The sequence below is a fragment of the Tamandua tetradactyla genome, chromosome 13 (genome assembly GCF_023851605.1).
Source record: "Tamandua tetradactyla isolate mTamTet1 chromosome 13, mTamTet1.pri, whole genome shotgun sequence".
NCBI classification, from domain to species: Eukaryota; Metazoa; Chordata; class Mammalia; order Pilosa; family Myrmecophagidae; genus Tamandua; species Tamandua tetradactyla.
Window position 1 is genome coordinate 86,730,104 of NC_135339.1, and position 6,000 is coordinate 86,736,103.

The 6,000-nt window shown below is 55.6% G+C and overlaps 1 protein-coding gene across 5 annotated transcripts in view; it reads right to left on the bottom strand.

Moving 5' to 3' along the window:
* Positions 1-2,758, bottom strand: part of CHST15 (carbohydrate sulfotransferase 15) — a 79,141-nt gene extending 76,383 nt beyond the window's left edge. The window contains exon 1 of one of the 5 annotated variants that reach the window (XM_077126337.1): positions 2,674-2,758. The gene's annotated coding sequence lies outside the window, so the exon portion shown is untranslated. Of the gene's footprint in view, positions 1-1,064; positions 1,202-2,269; positions 2,401-2,596 lie in introns of those variants that run through there. The other 4 variants (XM_077126335.1, XM_077126334.1, XM_077126336.1 and 1 more) reach the window with 4 other exon arrangements.
* Positions 2,759-6,000: the final 3,242 nt, after the last annotated feature.

Sequence of the window (6,000 nt, forward strand, 5' to 3'; positions counted from 1 at the left end):
TTGATAAAAGCTGCCTAATGAAAATGTGTTTTTAGTTCCATACTATTTTGAACAAAGTGATGTAAGATCTGTCTGCATTTATGTCTCAGTCAAGGTTTTGATTCAACAAATAGTTGGTAAAAGTAATATGTGAGATGAATACTGAGATGGCTGCCTGGCTTTGCAACTTTAGGGGTTACGGGTGGGAGTTAGAAAAGCTAAGGAGGCAGAGTGTGGGGAGGGGAAGGGTCCTGGGAAACTCTGGGCAAATCTCTAGGCCTCAGTTTCCTCATGGGACCTTCAGGGTGGGGGGTGCAGGGGCCTTTCCACTCCAACACTGGGTGACTACCCTACTGCAGGGCGTCACCGCATCCCTCCGGAGCCGCAACTGGTACAGAGACCCTGGGGGCTGGGGGTGCTGCTAGGAAGCCATCACCCGGACCAAGCCCCCCTCTGCTCCATCTCACTGACCCGCACACCACATCCTTTGGCCCAGAGTCTTCGGGCTTCCCGGAGCCACAACTTCATTCCTGAAAACTCCGTGCCATTAATTTACTCAACATGCTCTGCTGTCACAGCAGCCCCGCGCCCGCGGAGGCACCCGGCAAGGCGGCCCGGAGGAGCCAGAGATACCTCCAGAGGTATCTGGCCCGGAGGAGCCAGAGATATCTCCCTGCCTCGCGCCTCCATCATGAACCCACAACGCAAGGCGCAGCCCCCAGCAGCCCGCAGCCAAGCGGCAGCCTTCTGCGTCTACACTGGCCGCTCCAGCCGCGCCGGCAGAGCCCGGGCGCAGGGCGGGAGGGCACCGCAGGTGGCCGGACCAGCACCCGGCGGGTAAGTAGCCGCGCCCAGGACCCAGGCAGTTCCGAACCCTGAACAAACGCGCGCGGGCGCCGGCCGGCGGGTTCGCCCGGACGAGTCAGAAGGCACTTCATTCATTCCCCCAAGGGCGAAGTTCCCTTCGCCCCAGCGCCTTTGTCCCTCAACCCCTGGGGGCTTCAAGAGGTCAACTGCCCCACGACCCGTCCCTTTCCAAGGCCAAAGCGTTCCCCTCACCCGCACACACAACCCAACAGACTCACAGTCCATCGCGACCGCCACCGTCACCCCCGCGCCGGGATCGCTGCCACCCAGCTCGGGACAGCTTCGCCGCCGCGCAACCCCGGCGCTCCGACTGCCGGCAGCCGCCCTGCAGGGCCGAGCACACCGGCCTCTCTCGGCAGGGGAATCGCCCGCAACTAATCACGCCTCCTGGGGAGACACTGCCCCGCGCGGGGAGGCGACAAGAGGGGAGGGAGGACGCAGGGGGCGGGAGCAGAAGTTCAGGCAGCCCGAGGCCAGGCTGCACCCCCGTCTCCTCCTGGGCCCGCCCCCGTGGCCATCCCTCCCGGAACCAGGTCCCACGGTGTCGGTGCCGGGGACCCCAGCCTCTTCGCCCGCAGCGGCCGCGGGACCAATCTGGGGATCTGGAGGCCATTCCGGATCAGAGCCGGGCGAGAGGGTGGCGGATACCGACCTATCTGCCCTGGGCCCGTCTGGAAACTTCCCCGAAGTGCATAGGGGAGCGGAGCATACGGTTGGGGGAATCCTCGTCCCTTCCACGCCCACCCCACCCCCGCAAGCTCGCGTACACGGTGAAAGTCCTGGTCAGTCTGTCCGTCCGTCTGTCCACCGCTCTGCAGCTCCCCGCACCGGACAGCGCGGGGCGCCCGGATTCCGACTCCCGGAGCCTTTCCGCGGGACAGCGGGCCGGTGCGTGCCCCGCGGCGTGCGCCCCCCATCGGCTGCCAGCCGGCCGCATCGCTCCCCCTTCCGCCCGCTCTCCCGGGCTCCGGGTCCCCTAGATCCGGCCGCATTCTCCCGGGTCAGAGAGGGGGCGTGCGGGCTCCAGCGCTGCCTCCCGCCAGCCCTTCGTGCGGGGTCCCCGGAGCGCAAGGGGCCCGAAGCGCGGTCACAGACCGGCGGCGGGGGAAGGGCTCCGCCGCGGGCCGCGGGAACCGCAGGGTGCTGGGCCGGGAGGCGCGCGGCCCAAACCTGCCTCGCATCGGCGTGCTCGCAAGTTCATTGTCTGCCTGGGCGGCCGCCGCCACCGCGCCGGGAGTGCCACGGGGAGTGAGGCTGCGCGCAGCCTCCGCCGGCCCCGACTCCCAACGCCCAGCCACCGCCGCCACCGGCGCTTCCCGGCCGGAACCCGCGGAGGGGCGGGGGCGCCCCGAGCCCAGGCCCAGACCCCCGCCCGGCGCTCCGCACCCCGGCCGCTAGCCCGCGCCTGGCACCCAACTTGTACCTGACAAGCCGGACTCCAACCCGGGAGCCTCTGCGGCTCGGGCTCCGCGGGCGCGCGCCCAGCCCCACGCTTGGAGCCCGCATCCAGCGCACGTCAACCTGACACCCCGAGCGCTGGGAGGAAAAGTTTGGGAGTGACGTGCAGATGGCGAATGAAACCTCCGAAGAGAACCCTCCCCCCGCCCCATGTCGCGCTGACACACATCAGCTCGGGTCTGGAATGTGAGATCAAGGCGTGTGCGCCGAGCGGTGGGGTGGGTCCCCGCTCCCTTCCCTTCCAAGTAAATACTGTTCGTGTGATGCGGGGACCCCAAAATAAAACGCAAACCGAAAGCCCGGAGCCTGGCGGTGACACTCTGCCAGAGGCATCTCTAAGGAACTTGGAGGTCTGGAGCGAGCCCATACATTGATATTCCAGGCCACGTCGCTGGTGGGTTCGGCGCCCTCTGTTGTCATTTCGCAACCCGCGTAGGCTCGCCCGGCAGCTCGGCTCTGCTTCTGCTTGTTTGCTTTTAGTCGGGGTGGGGGAAGGCGCGGCTGGACCCGGAGCGCCACCGCCTGCCGCAGTGGCCCCCCAGGCGGCTGCTCCAGAGAAACACCTGGGCGGCCCGAGGGCAAGGAGGCGGCATCCGTGGCTGAGTCTCCAGTCTCTGGGCTGAAGATGCCATCAAAGAAGAAGCACTTGGGATTCTGGAAGATTCGGCTCAAGGGGGCGCTTGGAGCACCAAGCCCACCTTCTCGGGAAGCTGAGCTCTGAGAGATTAAAAAAAAAGAACGTTGTCCCAGTCCCCATGGCCCTCTCTTCCTCAAAGCAAGCAGAAGTGGAGCTGGAAGCCCTTGGAAGAGTGGAGAGTGCCCACACTCGCATGACGGGTGATTCCTCGTGGTACCTTTCCCCTCTTTTCTTCTTTCTGGAAAAACTGTGATTTTTATTGCTTGAGGCTCCATCTTACCCCCCCAGAAGGTATGACCCACCCTGAGGTCCTAACTTCTGCTCAGCAACTATGGCAGCTAAAGTTGCAGCCACATTCTCCCATAAGATGGGAGAATGGGACAAGAGAGGAATTCTTCAAAACCGTGCTGTTTTCCTGCAAATAATACCTCTTACATAAAATCTACAAAGGAAGATTAATGTAAAAAAGAGTCCGACCCTAGAATCTCAGACTGGATTGCTTTTTCCACGTAGACGCCACTTGGTGATTTTATTCTTTGTTATTTTTTTTAAAAACAAAAACCTTTTTCTGAAAATACAATGAGCTGCTTTTTGCAGGGTTCACAATTCCCAATAGATGATGATGCCATTTTTCAAGGTCTCACATACGTTGCGGCTTTGGGGCTTATTTATTAGCTCCCAAGAAAAGCCTGCCTTTCAGTGAGGTTTATATGCTCAAGTAATTGCATGGTGGGGAGGGGCAAGGCGGACACAGAGCAGGGAGCTATTAAAGAGGGTCGGTTGTACATGCGTCTAGAAAGACGGCTGCGGGCCAGGCAGCTGTCAGACCAGAGTGTGCAGCGGGTTTAAACAAACACAGGGAAGGCTCTATGTAAACACGGAGGAGGAAATCCCCCTCCTGCAAGGGTGAGTGGAACGTAGTTATTCCCCGGCCACACATGCCCGCTCTTTCCTCTCCTCCCTCCAGGTAAACAAACGACTTGGTTATAGAGATGGCACAGAGCCCACCCAGATGACTTTCAAATTCAGGTGTCAGAAATCACAGTAGACATGGAGCAAATCGTTTTTAAGTAAAATCGCAATGCCGCTTTGATCTGAATCCCACCAGGGCCTTTCTAAATGTATTTATACACGTGCCCGAGATTAGCTAGAAGGAGATTGTTCCCCCACCCCAACATTAATTTGAAAAAAAGAAATGCTCAAGAATGGCACTCGAGCCTGTTATTCTGGAGAATTGAGAGAACACCTAGACGCCAGGTATTTGTGAATGGGTGGATGGATGGACAGATGGGTATGTAACCTCCAGAGAGGTTGATATCAACATAGTATTAATGGATGAAAAACACACAAGCATAATTTAAGAAAATAAATATCTTTTGCCACGTGTACTGTCCGGGGCCTCCCTTATTCTGCAATGAATTGCCTGGGTTCAAATCCTACTTCTGCCACTTACTAGCTGAGTGACCTTGGGCAAGTCACTTCTCCCTCCCTCCTGTGCCTCAGTTTGGGGCTTATAATAGCACTTTTTAGTGGTAGTTTAAATGATTAATCCCAGTTCTTCATTATCCCCTGGTGGCATTGCACATCTAACCCTTGTCATAGCTTTATTGTGTGTGGAGTGAAGTTTTCCACCCCTAGACTTTGGTCTTGCCCATATGACTTGATTTTGGACAATGAGATATTAGTGAAAGTGACTGGATCAGAGGCTTAAAATATGCTTGCAGATCTGGGCTTGCTCTCCTGTGCTCCAGTGATCCACCATGAAAAGAACATGAGAAGAACAAGCTCTAGAATGAACACACAGAGCAGATTTTGTTCAACTTCTAGACTGGAGCCAAGTCACCCCACCTGCAACTCAACTCAGAGCTGCCTCAGCTGATCTGCAGACAAAAGAGCAAGAAAAACTTCTTGCTATTGGAAGCCACTGAGTGTCAGTTTTGTTACACAGCATTAGTGTGGTAGCAGCTGACTAATACATTACCTAGTGTGCTGATTTCAGTGTTAATGACAAAATGTATGAAAAATATTTAACACAATTCTTGATACATAACAAGAGTTGAAAAGATGAGCTATTATTAATAACCATCATTATTGACTGTAGCTTTGCATGTAATAGTCACATAAGTGTCTCTTAATTGATTGATTACTTGAATAGAAAGTCTATGAGAGACCATGCAAGGACATCAGGAAATTTGAAGACCAGGAACCTGCCATGATTTCTGAAATTATTCATTCATTCATTCATTCATTCATTCCCTGAATACCTGCTATATACCATACACTGGACTGAATGTCTGAGCCGCCAAGATGCCTAAGACTCTGTCCCCTCCTAAGGAAGGAAACCTACAGAGCTCTGGCATGTGATAAGCATTCTGCTAAGCACTTTCCCGTGCTACATCATTTGACCCTCATAACAGCCTTAGGACATCAATGCTACCTATCCCCATTTACAGGTGAGAAGACCGCAGCTCAGAAACCAAACATGTAGGAGAATACAAAAGACCTCCCCTCTATCGTTAGTGTGCACTAGTGCCAATGAATTCAAGTTAATAGTGGGCAAGCCCCACTATTAAAGGGATGCCTATGGCTCGTGTCACTCTCTGTGCCTCATTTGTTCTGAGTTCCGTAAATAATGAGGCTCAGACAATCCAGGTTCTGCTTCTAGCACCAGCTCCCCGTGTGACCTTCAGCCCTTCTGTGGGCCTCAGTTTCCCCACCCAGAGGAGTGAAGGACTTTTAAGGCTCCAGCTGTAGCATTTATAGAGCCATGAAATTAGTAAGAATTGCTGGAGGAGGTCAGTTTTGAGGGGGTCAAGGAATGAGCATCACAGTTCTGGAAACTGGTCCAATACTTTGAAAGTGGGGAGAGGAGAGTTCTTAGAAGAGCCTTGAGCAGGACCCACCCAGACCCCAGCTCAGCGAGGGCAACTTTACCCATGGTCATTCCACCATGAGAACCCTGTTCCTTTGAGACCAGAGCCTTTGGAGTTTTCCAAGAGCTTCCTATCAGAAGGTGATGCCCCTAGGAGAAAAACCATCTTAGATTCCTAAAGGTCTTC